This window comes from Phyllostomus discolor, chromosome 10 (genome assembly GCF_004126475.2).
Source record: "Phyllostomus discolor isolate MPI-MPIP mPhyDis1 chromosome 10, mPhyDis1.pri.v3, whole genome shotgun sequence".
Lineage (NCBI taxonomy): Eukaryota > Metazoa > Chordata > Mammalia > Chiroptera > Phyllostomidae > Phyllostomus > Phyllostomus discolor.
In genome coordinates, this window is record NC_040912.2 from 66,979,933 (window position 1) to 66,998,642 (window position 18,710).

Below are 18,710 nucleotides of genomic sequence, written 5' to 3' on the forward strand. Positions count from 1 at the left end.
AAGTCACTACATAATATTTAAGGGGATAGTCCAAAAGAGGATATAACCCTTGTATGTGCACCCAACATAGGAGCACCTAATGCATAAGGAAAATCTTGCTGTAATTTAAGGAGACTGACAACTTAACAGTCATTGCAGGGGATTTCAACACCCCACTGTCAACAATGAATAGATCTTCCAAACAAAGAATCAATACTGTGGCTTTGAACAATACTCTACAGCAAATGGACTTAACTGGTATTTATAGAACATTTTACCTCTGCAGGGTAAGTGGAGAGACAGTGTGACTTCCTCATCTAGATGTCTGAGCAGCTAAGGGAAGCACTGTTCCCATAGCCTTGGAGGGGCCTGATAACTAGTGTTCTCATAGCCTTGAGACTGGGTCCGATAAACTGTTCCCATAACATGAAGTGGGCTTGCGTGTGCAGAATTATGTTATGTTATATAATTTCTAGCATCTTGCTGGCTTTGCTCCCCTCTAGTACTTAAACAGGTAGAGACTCCCTGCTGGGGGCAATGATGAGAGACACACTCAAGAGTGCCAGGATAGATTCCACACTGGGGAGCAAGGGCCATGACATGAGACATGCAGTTAGACATGAAACTTGCAGTGTGTGTGGCTCATCTATCCATGAATAAAGGCATCCTAGACATCCCAACAGATCCATGAGTAGTATTCCATCTGTGTGAATACCATGGACATGCCTGGCCTTGAACAGTGGCAACACAACCCCCAAAAAGCAAAGTATACATTCTTTTCAAACACACATAGAATATTTTCAAAGATAGACCACGTGGTAGGACATAAAAGAAGACTTAACAAATTCAAGAACATTGGAATCATATCAAATACTTTCCTAGATCACAATGTTTTGAAACTAGAATCCAACAAAAAGGAAAAAGCTCAAAAACATTAAAATACATGGAGACTGAAAAACATTTTAATAAATATTGAATGGTTTAAAATGAGATAAAAAAGAAATTAAAAATTATCTGGAAGTTTATGAAAACAAACACAACAGAAACCTAAAAGCTACAGGACACAGGGAGGCAGTCCTAAGAGGGAAGTTGATTGCAATACAGGCCTACGTACAAAAGACAGAAACATTTCAGAAAAACAACCTAACCCTATATCTAGAAGAACTGGAGGAACAACAACAATCAAAGCCCAGAGCAAGTAGAAGGAAGGAAATAATCAAGATCAAAGCAGAATTAAATAACATAGAGACTAAATGAGCAATTCAAAGGACCAATAAATCCAGGACCTGGTTCTTTGAAAAGGTAAGCAAAATTGACAAGGCTTTGACCATACTAACCAAGAGAAAAAGAGAGAGGACCCAAATAAACAAAATCAGAAATGAAGCAGAAGTAACAGCCAAAACCAAAGAAATACAAAGGATTGTAAGAAATTACTATGAATAACTATGTGCCAAGAAACGGATAACCTAGGCAAAATGGACAAATTTTTGGAAACACAGCATCTCCCAAAACTGAATAAAGAAGAAACAGAAAGCCTGAACAGACTGATAAAACCAGCAAAATTGACACAATAGAATCTTACCCTTTGCAACAACATGGATGGAACTGGAGGCTATTATGCTAAGTGAAATAAGCCAGTTGGCAAAAGACAAATACCATATGATCTCAGTTATGACTGGAACCTAATGAACAAAATAAACTAAGGAGAAGAATAGATTCATAGACATAGAAACATGGAATAGAATGCTAGCTGTAAGAGGGAAGGAGGAAGAGGGGTGATGGTGGAGGGAAAGGGGAAATGGTGGAAAGAAGGGGAAGGGACTAATCAAAGAACATGAATGAATGAATGAATCATGGACATTGACAATGGAGAGGGGATTGACTGTGGGCAAGAGGGCTGGGCTTGTGGAGGAGGGAAAAAGGCAAAAAAAAGTTGAGACAACTGTAATAGAATACACAATAAGGAATAAAATTAATGGTACCTGTATCATTCCAGAGGCAATTAAATCTGATGGACAAAACACCAGTAAGTACACTGCACTTTGGGGATCAATCTTACCTTAGCAGGGGGATTCAACAGCATGCATTGCATGGCAATAACTTTTTGATTTTCTTTAAATATACGGTGGTCTCTCGTGTATTCTCAGATCTATATGAGATATTGAGATTTACAGAACTTTAGTTATTGATTGAGATATTTAAGATATACAGAGGGATGAATATGTAGACCAAACCTTATTTTCTTTTATGCCATTTTTTTCTTTACAATATTTGTTTGGAATTGTCTATTTCAAATATTTCTCAGTGACATGTATTTGTATATATTATTATGAGCAAGTACCATGTGATTTACACATATTGGAAAATCATTTATAAATATGCATAATTATTTCAATATAATTTTGACAATACTGTATATTTCCTAAATAGGCCTATCCTGGAAAATAATAATAACATTTTTAAATATCTGTGGTTTTATGCTCTTCCTTTTTGTATTACTTTTTATGTTTTTCAAGGTCTGAGTATTTTTTCTCCTCACAAGTGAATCTCTGAGAGTGTTCCTACAGCTTTAAACCTTAAATATGGTTTTCATCAAAGACTGGAGTGCACATCTTGAAGTGGAAAATTTCAACTGGTCAATTTTTAGCATGATTTGCATTTAGCCTACTCAGGAGGTTTTAAGTGGCACAAAAATCATTGAAACAATAATTCCTGAAATAAGTGCATTATGCATTATTTGTTTTGCCCTCATTAAATGATTTTATTCACTATAATATTTGGGGACCCACTTTTTCTCTATAGTTTCTCTTACTTTGCAATACCTTGTGGGGGAAATTAGTAGACATTTTAAACATAGAGAGAAAGATAAAGCCAACCACATAAAAATTAAGAAACATGTTTTTACATTCAAGGGGTTGTGGAACTGGAAAACTTGTTTTAGCAGCGTCATTGACAAAATTAAGTAAAGTGGAAAGGTTTTTCTTAGATTCTATTCATGTAATATTAATTACAATATCACTAATGGACAGGGACAAAAATGGTATTTCAAATAAGACTCTTATTAGTTATACCAACAGAACTAGGAATATAATGTGAACCACATACACAATTTTAAATTCTCTAGAAGCCCTTCACCATCAATCAGCATGCAAAACCTATGGACACAAACAACAATGTGGGAATTGACTTGGGGAGGGGAAGGTGTGGGTTTGGGTGGAGGTGATGAAAGGGAGAAAAAGTGGAAACAACTTTAACAGAATAAACAATAAAAAGAAAAATTCTAGAAGTCACATTTTAAAAAGTAACAAGAAATGATTATTAAAAGTTTAAACAAATATATACAAAACAGTACCATTTAATATGTAATTCTTATAGAAAGCTTTTGATTAAATAAATTTTATATTAATTCTTTGGAATCTAATGAACAGTGGAGGATTAGAATGCATTTAAAAATAAATGATTTTGCTTTGTATTGATTATTGTTTTCTAATAAGGTAATAATGTTCCATAGTAATTTCAGACTTAGGGAAAATTGCTGTAGAGGTGGGAGCAAGGAGTTTGTGTTCCTAACAAAATTGATCAGAGCTACATTGGAATTTTAGAAGACATGGTACCACACATTCCCAAAATTTGGGAGAAGAAACACAGAGGGGCAGAAGTTGTTTAGGACTAGGCATCATTAAATTTTCCCTACTATGACTTCTATTTTTTTTTTCTGAAAATTGCTAGTATGCAGAGTTAAATTGATTGGTGAAAGGACACAATATGCTTTAGGCCATTGTAAAAAAGTACTGAGAATACATAGTCTGCAAGGAAAAACTGAACTAAAATTATGTGAAATATTGAACCAAGAAACCAATGGATTTGATTTGGGAATAATATTATTAAGAAAACATGTTAAGGAAAAAAAGAATTTAGACATAAATCAGACATTTTATTTATATTTCTTAATGAGGATGGCAATACATAGTACAGAGAAAATGTTATGAACACTTATTGTGCTTTTCCTTAACTAGTAACCCAAACTCCCTTTTCCCCCAGAGTGTCTCACTACCCAAACCTGGAAACACCAGGCACTGGGCTTACATGGGAGTTCACAAACCCATGGTTAATTTTATTTCCTTTTCCTTTTTACCCCCTTTTGGTTATGCATCCTTCTTGTTAATCCTGGGCAAGAGATGACCAATATCTGATGTTTCAAATACTGTCACTCTCATGTCTTCAATTTCACATTAAGCTCTCAGCTTCCCCTCTTTTCTTCTTTCACTGAAAAACTGAAAAATTTACTACTCCCTGGAGGTACTTCCTAGGTGGAGGAGATCTTTCTCCAAATCTTGTGTCTAGAAAATGGACAATTTCTGGAGAAGGGCAGTTGTGTTTAATCATCCCCCCCAACTGTACATGGAGCCATTACCCCCCATTATAGTCTATGGAACATTCAAAGAATAATGACTTTTTTATAAATATTTTCTTTATGTGTTTTTAGAGAGAGGAAGTGGGGGGAAGAGAGAAAGAGAAACATCAATTGGTTGCCTCTCGCACATGCCCGGACTAGGGACAGAATGGCAACCCAGGCCCTTACCAGAATCAAACCAGGAACCTTTCACTTTGTGGGATAACGCCCAATCAACTGAGCCACACCTGTCAGGGCTAATAGAATAATGTCTTAATGACCAAAACATTTTCCTTATAGGCCACATGTAACACTGGAGGCATGTTAAGTCTCTTGTCTCTTCTTGCCAAATTCAGGGATCTCCTTTGCAACCCTTTCTTGAACTTTTTAATGTCAGAGTTGAATCAAGGGAAGGAGCCATCATAGTAGCACTCTCATCAGATCTTTTGGATGTCATAGATTGGTAAACTATTAACCATTTTGGTTCCTGATGGTCAGTTAGGCTTTTTTTTTCTTTAGCTCAAATAATATCCAGCAACAGCAAGAATTACTCATTCATGACTTTATATTAACTCTATTCAAACTCAGTTGATGTAGTTCCTGGTCTCTCAACTGTGTCCTACAACCCTGCAACACATTATTTAATAAAAACACACAATCAAGAAACATGTATAAAGGACCCATGGACAAAGACAATGGGGTGGGAGGTGGGGGTGTGTAGGACAGGGGAGAGTAATGGGGGAAAATGGGGACAACTGTAATTGAACAACAATAAAAAAATTGCAATTAAATAAAAATACACAGGCAGACTACGGCTGGGTCACTCGGTTGGTTAGAGTGTCTTCTTTTTCTTTTTAAGATTTTATTTATTTATTTTTAGAGAGGGAAGGGAGGGAGATAGAGAGAGAGAGAGAAACATCAATGTGCAGTTGCTGGGGGTTCTGGCCTGCAACCCAGGAATGTACCCTGGCTGGGAATCGAACCTGGGACACTTTGGTTCCCAGCCTGCGCTCAATCCACTGAGCTATGCCAGCCAGGGCTAGAGTGTCTTCTTGATATGCCAAGGTTGCACAGTTTGATCCCCAGTCAGGGCACATACAAGAAGCAACAAATGAATGAGTAAGCAAGTATAACAACAAATCAATGTTCTCTCTCTCTTTCTCTTCATCTAATATTGACAAAAATACATAGGCAGACAGCTCTTATCACTGTGTCACTGGTATGTTTATAAATTGGTTGCATGATTCTCAGTTTTTTTGTTAAGATAAGAAAAGTATTAAAACCATTTATGAAAAAAGAGGAAAAATTTCAATCAAAGCTCATACTTTATGCTATTCTTTATGTGAATGTTTTCTGTTTTCAACGGTATGCCTCAAGCACAACATACTCTTGTTCCTGAAAAGTCTTCTGGGAAACACAATGTAAGCTTTCCTTTTTTTCATGTTTTTCTCATAAGAAACATGCAGTGGGGATCTTACATTTTTGTCTCCTCTTGCATTTATGACCTCAAGCTAGTGGCAATGGGGCAAAGTTTGTAGTAATCCACTCATCTTTATTTATAAAAATGGCTGCCGTACCCAAAGCCAAAATTGATTCTAAAAATTTACAAACTTCATAATAAAGTTAAAAAGGGGCATATATCCTCATTAAAAATAAGGACCTGGCTGTTTAGGAAGCCATTGTATTTCTTTAGAGGTGTGGTTCTGTTACAGTTTAAATTGTGTCTGAAGTCCTGACAACCCCAGTATGACAAGAGGTGACCTTATTTGGAAATAGGGTAGTTGAGGGTGTATTTAGCTAAATTAAGATTAGGTCATACCAAAGATTAGGATTTTTATTTCATATGTTATTGTTTAAGAAATTAAATGTTACAGATATAAAATAACACCTTGCCACCATGTTATTTCTTCTTGAAAATATACCATACTTTTTCTCAATCGTCATCCAAGGATATGTATGTTTTTTCACTATTGATTTTAAAGAAAGAAGAAGGGAGAGAGACAGAGATTGATACAAAATAGAAATATTGATTGGTTGCCTCCTATATGTATTCTAACTGGGGATCAAACATGTACCCTAGGTATGTACCCTGACTGGGGATCAAACCCACCATCTTTTGGTGTGCAGGAGGTTGCTCCAACCAACTGTGCTGCATGGCCAGAGCAGTAACCACAATTGTAAAGTTTGTATAGGTCATTTATGTTTATGTTCATTGATACAGCAACCATCAGCTCAATATTTATTATTTTACCACATACCATTAATTATTACAAGTATTCTATATTATGTTAATGAAGTAAACTGGCAACTGTAGTACTATTATTTTACATATGAGGAAACAACATTCTTAAGAGAGTGAGCAGCCATACGAATTCCAATAGGCAGTAAGAGCTAGACTGAAGCATTTTGGTTCCAGAGATCCTATATTTAAATGTTCTTACACAACCTGTAGACATAGGACATATGTATGTACCTGTAAACCATTTATATTTTAATGCTTGTATGAATGGTAATATTCTGCAAGCATTCTTACCAGCTTGCTTTTCACTTAACAATATAACTTTGAGATTTATCCATATTCATATAAATAGTTCAATTTTATCTATTTCTTATAGTGAACATTAGTGTCTCTGAGTGTTGTGTGAAATTTGTACACCTTGGAAAAATGCCCCATATAACTGATTGGGTAAGTAAAAAGCAAATATGAAAAGAATTAGGAACAAAGACTCTGTAAGACATCAGATTTGTTCATAGGCAGAACAATAATAAAAGAGTACACTTGTTCCATTAAAACTGATTGTGTCTGCTTACATACCTCCTGGAAAGTGAATATTCTCAGGCACATGAATCACATTTTGAAGAGCACCGTTACATATTATCAATAATATTCAATATGATCCAGTGAAGTTGATGCAAAAAATCTAGTTATAACGTGTTAACCAGGTATTTAAATGTATGTATAAAATAGCTTATTATGAAGAACCTTGTATGTAGTATTAATTAATTTGCACTTACTGAGTTATCTGCCCAGTGAGTAAGCAAAATTCAATTTGTAGTTTCTGAATATTTCCTTCTATCTGTTCTGAGTCTTTTTGTGTGTTTCTTTTTATTAATTAATTAATTTATTAATTTTATTGTTGTTCAAGTACATTTGTCTCCATTTTAACCTCTACCCTCCCCACCACACCAGCCATCCCCAACTCCGACCCTCAATCTTATGTCCCTTTTGGCTTTGTCCATGTGTCTTTTATACATGTTCCTTCACAACCCCTCTCCCTTTCCCCCCATTATCACCTCCCACCTGCACTATGGTTACTGTCAGTTTGTTCTGAATTTCAGTATCTCTAGTTATATTTTGCTTGCTTGTTTGTTTTGTTGATTAGGTTCTTCTTATAGGCAAGATCATATTGTATTTCTCTTTCACTACTTGGCTTATTTCAGTTAGTATAATGCTCTCCTGATCTATTCAAGCTGTTGCCAAGGGTAGGAGCTCCTTCTTTCTTTCTGCTACATAGTATTCCATTGTGTAAATGTACCATGGTTTTTTGATCCATTCATTTACTGATGGGCACTTAGGTTGTTTCCAGCACATAGCTATTGTAAATTGTGCCGCTATGAACATAGGGGTGCATAGGGTTTCTGTTTGCTGTTTTCTTTTTTTATTTTAATTGTTGTTCAAGTACAGTTTTCTGCCTTTTACTCCCATCCAAGCCCACCACCCAGCTATCCCCACCTCCCTCCTGTTTCTACCCACCCCTTGTTTTTGTCCATGTGTCCTTTATACTTGTTCATGTAAACCCTTTCCCTTTCCCCCTGGAATTCCCTCCCCTCTCCCCTCTAGTGACTGTCAGCCTGTTCTCTATTTCAGTGTCTTTGGTTACATTTTGTTTCTTTGTTTGTTTTGTTGATTAGGTTCCTGTTAAAGGTGAGATCATATAATATTTGTCTTTCACCACCTGGCTTATTTTGCTTAGCATAATACTTTCCAGTCCCGTCCATGTTGTAGCAAAGGGTAGGAGCTCCTTCTTTCTTTTTCCTGCATAGACTTCCATTGTGTAAATGTTCCATAGTTTTTTGATCCATTCATTTACTAATGGAAGCCTAGATTGCTTCCAGCATTTGGCTATTTACAATAGTCACTATGCTGCTATGAACACTGGGGTTTATAGGTCCTTTTGGATTGGTGTTTCAGGGTTCTTAGGTTATAATCCTGGGAGTGGAATTTCTGGGTCAAAAGGCAGATCCATTTTTAGTTTTCTGAGGAAATTCCATACTGTTTTCCATAGTGGTTGTATGAGTCTGCAATCCCACCAATACTGCACTAAGGTCTCCTTTTCTCCACAATCTCTCCAACACTTGTTGTCTGTTGCTTTGTTTATAATAGCCATTCTGACTGGTGTGAGGTGGTTTCTCATTGTGGTTTTAATTTGCATCTCTCTGATAGCTAGCAATACTGAGCATCTTTTCATGTGTCTCTGGATCCTCTCTATGTCCTCCTTGCAGAAGTGTCTGTTCAAATCCTTTGCCCATTTTTTAATTGGGTTGCTTGTCTTCTTAGAGTGGAGTTGTGTGAATTCTTTATATATTTTGGAGATTAAACCCTTGTCTGAGGTATCATTGGCAAATATATTTTCATATACAGTTGGATTCCTTTCATTTTGCTAATGTTTTCTTTAGCTGAGCACAGAAGCTTTTTATTTTGATGAGATCCCATTTGTTTATTCTCTCCTTTATGTCCCTTGCTCTGGAGAACATATCAGTGTAAAGATTGCTGCGTGAAATATTTTCCTTCCTATGTTTTCCCCTAGGACACTAATGGTGTCCCAGCTTATATTTAAACCTTTTTTCCACCTTGAATTTATTTTTGTGTATGGTGTAAGTTGCTGCTCGAGTTTCAGCTTTTTTGCGTATAGTTGTCCAGCTCTCTCAACACCATTTGTTGAAGAGGCTATTTTTACTCTATTTTATGTTGCTGCTCCTTTTGTCAAATATTAATTGACCATAGAGACTTGGGTTTATTTCTGGGCTCTCTGTTCTGTTCCGTTGGTCTATGTGCCTGTTTTTATGCCAGTACCAGGCTGTTTTCATTACAGTGACCTTGTAATACAGTTTGGTATCAGATATTGTGATCCCTCCTACTTTGCTCTTCTTTCTCAAAATTACAGCAGCTATTCAGGGTCGTTTATGGTTCCATATAAACTTTTGAAGTGTTTGTTCTATGTCTGTGAAATATGCCATTGGTGCTTTAATAGATGTTGCATTGAATCTGTAAATGGCTTTGGGTACTATAAACATTTTGATGATGTTAATTCTTCCCATCTATGAGCATGTATATGTTTCCATTAGTTTGTGTCTTCCTTGATTTCTTTCTTCAGTGTTGTGTAGTTTTCTGCATACTGGTCTTTGGTTAGGTTTATTTCTAGGTGTTTTACTTCTCTTGTTGCTATATAAAATGGGACTTTTTTCTTAAGTTCTGCTTCTGTTGTCTTGTTGGGATACAAAAATGTCTTTGATTTCTGAATATTGACTTTGTATCCTGCAGTTTTTACAAATTCATTTATTTGGTCGAGCAGTTTTTTGGTGGAATCTATAGGATATTCTATGCACATTATCATGTAATCTGTAAACAATGACAGTATTATTTCCTTCTTTCCAATTTGAATGCCTTTTATTTCCTTTTCTTGTCTGACCACTGTGACTAGGACTTCCAACACTATGTTGAATAGAAATGGTGAAAATGGATAACCTTGTCTTGCTCATGATCATAATGGAAAAGATTTTAGTTTTTGCCCATTAAGTACGATGTTGGCTGCAAGTTTCTCATATATGGCCTTTATGATGTTGAGGAATGCTCCCTCATATGTGGCCTTTATTATGTTGAGGAATATTTCCACTTGGCTGAGTGTTTTTATCATAAATGGGCACCTTATCAAATGCTTTGCCCACATCTATTGACATGATCATGTGATTTTTATCTTTGCTTTTAATTATGTGATGTATTACATTTACTGATTTGTGAATATTGTACTATCCTGTCATCCCTGAGATGAATCCCACTTGGGTCATGGTGTATGGTCTTTTTAAGATATTGTTGGATGCAGTTTTCCAGTACCTGTCAAGGATTTTAGCATGTATGTTCATCAGTGATATTGGCCTGAAGTTTTCTTTCTTAATTGTGTCTTTACTTAGTTTTGGGATTAGGATGATGATGGCTTCATAAAAAGAGTTTGGGAGTCTCCAATCATTCTGAATTTTTTGAAATAGTCTGTGAAGGATAGGAATTATCTTTTCTTTAAATGCTTTGTAGAATTCTCCTGTGGAACCATCCAGCACAGGTTTTTTTTATGTCATGAGTTTTATGTTGACTGCTTTAATTTCATTTGCTGTTATTGGTCTGTTCATGCTTTCTGCTTCTTCTTCACTGAGTTTTGGAAGATTATATTTTTCTAGGCATTTGTCCACTTCACCCAGGTTTTCACATTTCTTGGCATGTAGTTCTTTGTAGTAATTTACCACAATCCTTTATATTTCTGTGGTATCAGTTGTAATCTCTCTTCTTTTATTTCTGAATGTGTTTATTTGGGTCCTCTTGGCTTTTTTTCTTGATGAGCCTGCTTAAAGGCTTGTTGATTTTGTTTATCTTTTCAAAGAATCAGCTCCTGGATTTATTGATCCTTAGAATTGTGCTTTTAGTCTCTATGTCATTTAATTCTGCTCTGAACTTGGTTATTTCCTTCCTTCTACTTGCTCCAGTCTGTCTTTGTTGTTGTTTCTCCAGTTCTTGTAGGTGTGAAGTTAGGTTGTTTGTTTGAAAAGTTTCTATCTTTTTTTCGTAGGCCTGTATCACTATGAACTTCCCTCTCAGGACTGCCTTCCATAAGTGTCCCATAAGTTTTGGGTTGTTGTGAGTTAATTTTCATTTTTTCCTAGAAACTTTTTGATTTCTTGTCTAATTTCATTCTTGACCCATTCATTGTTTAATAGCATGCTACTCAATCTCCACAATTTTGAGTGTTTTAGGTTTTTTATCTTGGGGTTGGTTTTTAGTTTCATTCCCTTGTGGTCAGAGAAAATTGTTGGGAACCACCCTGCCTGGAATCAGAAGCTGTAACCCCCACCAAGCCTAAGGCTGAGGGAATGACCTTGGAACCGTAAACCACCAAGGAGACAGGCTTACCTCCCTGGCAGGAGCACTGCTTCTACTACTTCATCAGTAACTAGCCCCCAATGCTTGGTCGATTAGCCAATGATGGGTAAGATTCCCCAACAGGGGAACGACTTAATACAGACATGATCACATGGAAGGCCCCCAAGGAAGGACTTTGAGGGGTATGGCAAAAGAGGGTAATGGATCCTTGCCCCTCGGCTTTGACAAAGACTGAGTCCTCATTGTCTGCAAGAAAATCTCCTAATCTCTTGGCTACCTTACTTCCCTTGCTCCACCTAAGCCTGAAACAATGACAGGGTGGTGCAGCCCTGTGCTGGAAAGGGAAGGTTCCTTGGGTGATCAGGCCTAAGAAAGAATATGTAAAATCCTGTGAAACCTGCTTTGTTTATAATGCTCTCAGTTAAATGATAAAGGTCCAAAGAAGAAGTAACTTTGTTCCTCAAAGTTTTATAGCTCTTTAGCTATCTGACCCTGACTCAAAATGGGCCCTCAGAGTTCCTTGTTATTTGATCCTTACTTCCTGGCAATGAGTAATGAGCTTTACCTGAATTCTTATGTAAACGAACCCAATAAAAGCCTGCTCAGGCAGGAGAACGAGGCGCTCTTCCTTAAGGGCACTCTCCCCTAGGGAGGGTGGCCATGGCCCTTTCCACTAGAGAGAGTGGTCGTTCTGTTCCTATTTCCCCACAGGACCTGGTTGGCTCTGTGTATGTTTTTCTCATGTTTCGAAGAGCCATCTGCAGTGTTTGGTAGGTGGCTGTGACAGGAAACGCTTGATATTATTTCAATTTTCTTGAGTTTTTTGAGGCTTATTTTGTGTCCTATCATGTGGTTTATCTTTGAAAATGTTCCATGTGTATTTTAAAAAGAATGTGTATTTAGCTTCTGTGGGATAAAGGACTATATATAGACCACTTAGGTCCATTTGATCTAGGGCATTGTTCAATGTCACAATATCTTTATTGGTATTTTTTTGGAAGATCGACCCATTTTTGACAGTGGGGTGTTAAATTCCCCTACTATAATTGTGTTGCTGTCAATATCTTTCTTGAAGTCCTCTAAGATTTTATTTATGTATTTGGGTGCTCCTATGTTGGGTGCATATATATTTACTATGTTTATGTCTTTTGGTGGATTCTTCCCTTGAGTATTATGAAGTGATCTTCCGGGTCTCTCTTTATGGCTCTTTTTTGGAAGTCTATTTTGTCTGATATGGGTACTGCTACCCCGGCTTTTTTTTCCTGCCACTTTGCTTCAAAAATTTGTTTCCAGCCCTTCACTTTCAGTATGTGTGTGTCTTTTATTCTGAGGTAGGCCTCTTGTAGGCAGCATATATGTGGGTCATGCTTTCTTATCCATTCAGCTATTCTATGTCTTTTGATTGAAGCTAACAATTGATCTGTTCTGGCTCCCTGGATTTATGGTGTGAACTTCTGTGGTAGAATACCTGTGAGATTCAATGGTGTAGTTTCCTGGATCTCCCGAGCTCAATGATCTTGGGCTGTCATTTAAGTAGTCTCTGTGTTTTTCTTTGGGTTTTCATTGTTGTTGGGTCTTTCTTTGGTGGTTCCTTCCCACCAGCTGGTTAAATGAGGGTCACTCTGTCCACCACCTCTTGTATTTTGTTGTGCTGGTGAGCACAGGTTGTGTTGAAGCTGGTTCTTCTATGTTTATAAGGTTTTGAGGATTCTCTCTTGCTCTCGTGCAGTTGTTTGTTCTGGGTAATTTCTTCACTATTTAGTTGTATTTCCGGATAGGTCCTGGATTGAGGTTAGTGTGGCTTCCAGTCTCTCCTTCACCTTCTTCTGTTGTTATCTGTTGGTGGTTCCTTTGTTGTTGGGTTTCTCTTCCATTGGGTTTCCTGGTTTTCACAGCTTCCACATTTAAAACCCTGGACTTAACTCAAGAACAATATAAGGGCTGAAGAGTTTTAGGCAGTGGAATATGTGCCAATTTCCATATCAAATGATGATTCTGGCTTTCCTTATCTCTATATACTGCTCTTTCAGGACTATCCCCACCTCTGCTGGTTTCTTTGGGAAAACCAACTTGTGGGTTCAACTGTAGCCTAGAAAATACTGCCTTCTATTCAGTCCCTTTCCCATGCAATTGCCAGTTTCCTTGTGTTTAATGTTAGCCATGATATCTGGGCCTCACTGAGGGAATGGCTCAATACCCACAAATGTGAAGCAAACACCCAAGGACCTGCAGGTAGTCAGAGGTCCATAGCAGCAACCTGAACCTGGCTTTGATCCTTCCTGGGCCTCGCACCTGTGCAGATCTTCAGTGACAATAACCAAGGTAGTAAAAAACAGCAAGGAGCAGGACCTCCTCAGGGACAGCAACATAAGTCCATGAGCAGGCACAGCAGCCTTTTGGGAGATCCCAGTCTGATGGGTTAGAAAGAAGGCCTTGCAGGGGGAGCCTAATGAAGCTCCTTCTCTCGTGTTCTTCAAGTTCAGCTCCCAGAGCAGCCACTTGATTTTGTGGATCCCTAAGCCTTTACTGGGACTCTTCCTCAGCTGTCTTCTATGCTTGCCCTGCTCCACATGTGGAATTCCATGCCTGTGATCCACTGCTTAGTGTGGCTACAGAAGAACATGCACCAAAGGCACCATAAATCATTTCTCAGGGGCAGAGTGGCTGGACATCTTCCGAGGGTGAAGGGCCATGGCTATCCTTTATGGTTGACTATCTTCTAATGTGGGGATGGGGAAAATGTGGGGGCTTGGTCTCCCTACTTAGGGGGAAGGAAGATCCTCCTTGTATTTGAGAACTTCTTTGGAACAAGGAGTGACAGGTTCTTGGGTGGTCCTGTAGATGGGCATGGGGTGTTGGATGACAATCTCCAGCCTTCAATCCATAGGTTGTTTTTTTTTTTTTTTTAATTGGTCAGTAAGATATTCAAAATGATGGTTTTTCTGGATAGAGTAACTTGGATGTAGGTCTTTGTCTTTCATGATTTTGCCCTTTTTTATTGTTGTTCAAGTACAGTTGTCTACATCCCCTCACACTACCACTCCCCACTTTCCTTTCATGACTTTGAACACTTCTTTTCCGCTCCTTCTTGCCTTTAAGGTTTCTTTTGAGAAATCACTTGATAGTCATGGGAACTCCTTTGTAGGTAACTGTCTCATTTACTTTTGGTGATTTTAAGATTCTCTCTTTATTTTTAATCTTGGGTAACTTAATTATGATGTATCTTGGTGTGTTTCTTCTTGGATCCAACTTCTTTGGGACTCTCTGAGCATCCCTGACTTGCATATCTAGTTTCTTCACAAGACTGGGGAAGTTTTCCTTCATTATTTGTTGAACTAAGTTGTCAATTTCTTGTTCATCCTTCTCTCCTTCTGGCACCCTATGACTTGGATATTGGAATGTTTAAAGTTGTCTCAGAGGTTCCTCAACCTCTCCTCATTTTTTTTTTTTGAATTCTTGTTTCTTCCTTCTGTTCCACCTGGATGTTTATTTCTTCTTTCTGTTCCAAATCATTGACTTGAGTCCCGGTTTCCTTCCTTTCACTATTAGTTCTCTGTATATTTTCCTTTATTTCACTTTGTATAGCCTTCATTTCACCCTCATTTTGTGACATAACTCAATCATGTCTGATTATCAGTGTTTTGAACTCTGCATCTGATAAGTTGTCCATCTCCTCAGGTGTTAGTTCTTTTTCTGGAGCTTTGATCTGTTCTTTCATTTGGACCATATTTCTTTGCCTTGGTGCACTAATCTGGATGAACATTTCTCTTTAAATCCTTGGTTGTTGTACATCCATGCAGTTGGATTTTCTGGTAGTTTTGATTGTTTTTTGTTTTTTGTTTTTATTTGATTGTTATCCTTCTTTTGAGGAAGCAAAGTGTTTCCACCTACTGCTCCATCTTGGCAAGGATTGGACAATTCCTCTGTCCCTGCAAGCAAGTGTATTTGTCAGGTTACTGTTTCCCAGAGAAAAATAATATGTTTTTTTGTTTTGTTTTGTTTTGTTTTGTTTTGTTTATCTGTGTTGTGACTGACAATCAAAGGAGACTGCTTTGTAGGCTTTCTTGGCCAGGATTTGCCTTTGTTCCTCTTCGAGGGTCTTGCCTTTCTGTGAGAGAGTATGTGGGTAAGGGTAGTCTGAATCATGTATTATATTTGGTGACAAAAGGTATTCATTAAATAAAACCTTGCAAAATATAGAAAAATACACAGAAGGAAATAAAAAGTAATTTTGTGCCCTAAAGGTATCCTGTGATTCATGTGAATGCCTGTTTAAGACACTGAAGTAATTATTTGAACATATTATTTTAATACATTTAATAACAAGACTGTCTTGCTCAAGTCATTTGAAGATGACAGTCATAGGCTGACTGGAGACCACAATGAGATTGTTCTTCAGTAATACTGGCATATATCAAACTTAGATCACTTTGGGGGAGTGTTAGTCCATATGAACATGTTGGAGTATTTTCAAATCCACATAATTAGCATTCTATATTTTGGAGTTTTCAAGAAGAAGCCTAATTGTCATAAATGTTAAGAAGTCCTTAGGATGGTCATCTGAGAAAATGTAGTTTTGAAAGGCTGGCCATCAAATTAATGTTACTAAATTAGCTTTGCAAAGTCTACTCTATACTATTGCTTTATTTCAAGTTACAAATTATTCTTAAAATAAAGTTTTCTAAATTTTAACTTTAATATAGTTTCTCTAGTTATTTAAAATATTTAGGTTTATTTATAACACTTTAATATGAGAATTAATTTAAATATTTGAAGTACATATTAATTATTTAAATGATAAAAGTACAGAAGAACACATTCATTTAAAAATATTTGAATGTATGACTAACTTGTTATTTATAATTAACTCTAAATCTCCATTATTAAGATATGAGCCAGAATGCTGTGAAATCAACTTGACTAACACAAATATTTAAGATAAATAGATGATCAGACCTTATCACAGAAGATTAAAGTACAGTATTAATATTAGGAAATTATGTTATTTAACACATACAGTCACAATATAATATTAAATTAACCTTTAGAGTGCAACCACTCTGGAAATAGTTTGGCTGATTAATCCTTTTATCTTTATTGCATTTTTTCCATTATCATTAGTCCTTTCATACCCCTCTGCCCCCGGCAATCACCACACTGTTGTCCATGTCCATGAGTCTTTTTTCCTTTCTGCTCAATCCTTCCACTTATAAAGTTAAGCAGATACTTACTATGAAACCCAGCAATCTCATTTTCAGCTTTTCCTTAAGAAACATAAAACTTATATTCAAACAAAAATCTTCCCACAGAGTTTATGTATAGTAGTTAGTTTCATTTTCATCAAAACCCAGAAAGAATGTTCAAGAGGCAATTGAATAAATAAACAGTGATACATGTACACAATGAAGTATTTATTCAGCAATGAAAAGGAGCAAAATACTGATACATGATGCAACAGAAAGGACACATTTTGCAAAGTGAAAAAGCTGGATTGAAAAGACTACATCCAACATGATTTCAATTATATGACATCCTTGAAGAAGAAAAATGGTAGGAATATAAAACACATAAATGCAGATCAGTGATTACTGAGTTAGAGTGGCATTGAGACACAAAGAGGCAGAGTGAAATACTTTGTAGTGATTGAAGAGATCTGTACCTTGACTACAGTGATAGCTACACTTTTGAGTATACTTTCCCAACCTCACAGAACTGTACATGAAAAATAATAAATTTTACTGTATGTACATTGTACTTCTATAAAAGAAAAATATTTTTCTTGAACTAGCTCAACTACTAAAATCTTTCTTTAAAAATAAAATATGCTACACTTAAAATATTGGCATGTTATATAATAATGCATATGTTTAATGCCTTACTATTTTAAACTTCATTTAATATATTAAAAGATATTAAACATTTCTCCTGGCACATCAAGATTTTAATATCAGTGAGTAAATAGTTTTGGTCTTACAGAAAAAGTAGTTACTATTGATTATGAGGACAGGATGTGGCACAGTAAGAGGAGCAAAACATACAGCTAGACAGAAATAAGAATTCGAGTCTCAGTTCTGAAATACATTTGTTGTATGACATGGAAAGAACCTCTTTGCCTTTCTGATACAGTTTCTTTGTAAGTGAATTTAAACTATTAACTTGCTTTGTTTATTATAATAATTAAAGTTGATAGTTCTAAACAAGGTCCACAATTAAAAAATTTCTAAATATCATGTCTTCCTTATTCTTTAGATATTATAAATTATTGGAAATGCTTTCATACATTTCCAGAAAAGGCCTGGAAATATGTACTAACATATAATACATGAAAAAGTAACTTGTAGCACACAGTTTGTTCAAATAAAATATTGACAACATTTATTTAATTGTGCTTTATCCTTCTAGATTGATATAATTTATCAACTTCAAACACAAATGTAATGACTGTAAAGTATAAATAAAGTATAAGTTCAAATATTGAAATTGAAATCATCACTAAATAACTATTCACAACCACAAGCAAACAGAAAACTAATATCAATAAAATATCTGTTTTCTCAAACTAAATTTTTATTTTCTGTTATTTATTTTTAAGTACCATTAAAGTTTATTAAATGTTTGCACTATTTTAAATAGAATTATAAATACTTTCTACAGGAATCTCAGAAACTTTTCCATTTCCTTGCCATGGGAAAAACTGACTGAAGAAACAGGCAGGAATAATAGTCCTGCATCCATGGAGTGTGAAATGCTTCAAAAAAAACAAAAGAGGAGTGGAAAGAAATAAATTCAAGAAGATATAGGAGAGACTTAGAACATATTAGACACTGGTAGCCATTTCAAGTAATTTTAGAAACACTGGAGGCCATTATATATGAGATAGTTCAATAGAGGAGAAACCATTTTCTTACCACTAAAAAAATTACACTAGCTTCCATGTTAAGAATGTACTTTAGGAAAACAAGGGTAAAAATCAAAAGTGAGCTAGGAAGCTCTTACAGTAATTCAAGTGAGAGCCAGTTACTCAGGGGAAACTACATGGAACCAACAGAAAAAAATTTTGTAACGGTCTGTATGAGTAAGTACATAATATGGGAGAGAATGTAGGGGAAATGAAGAGAATAGAAAAATACTAATATAGGAGAAATTATTCAAATACTAAATGTTGTACATAGATAAGAAACAAAAAGGGAA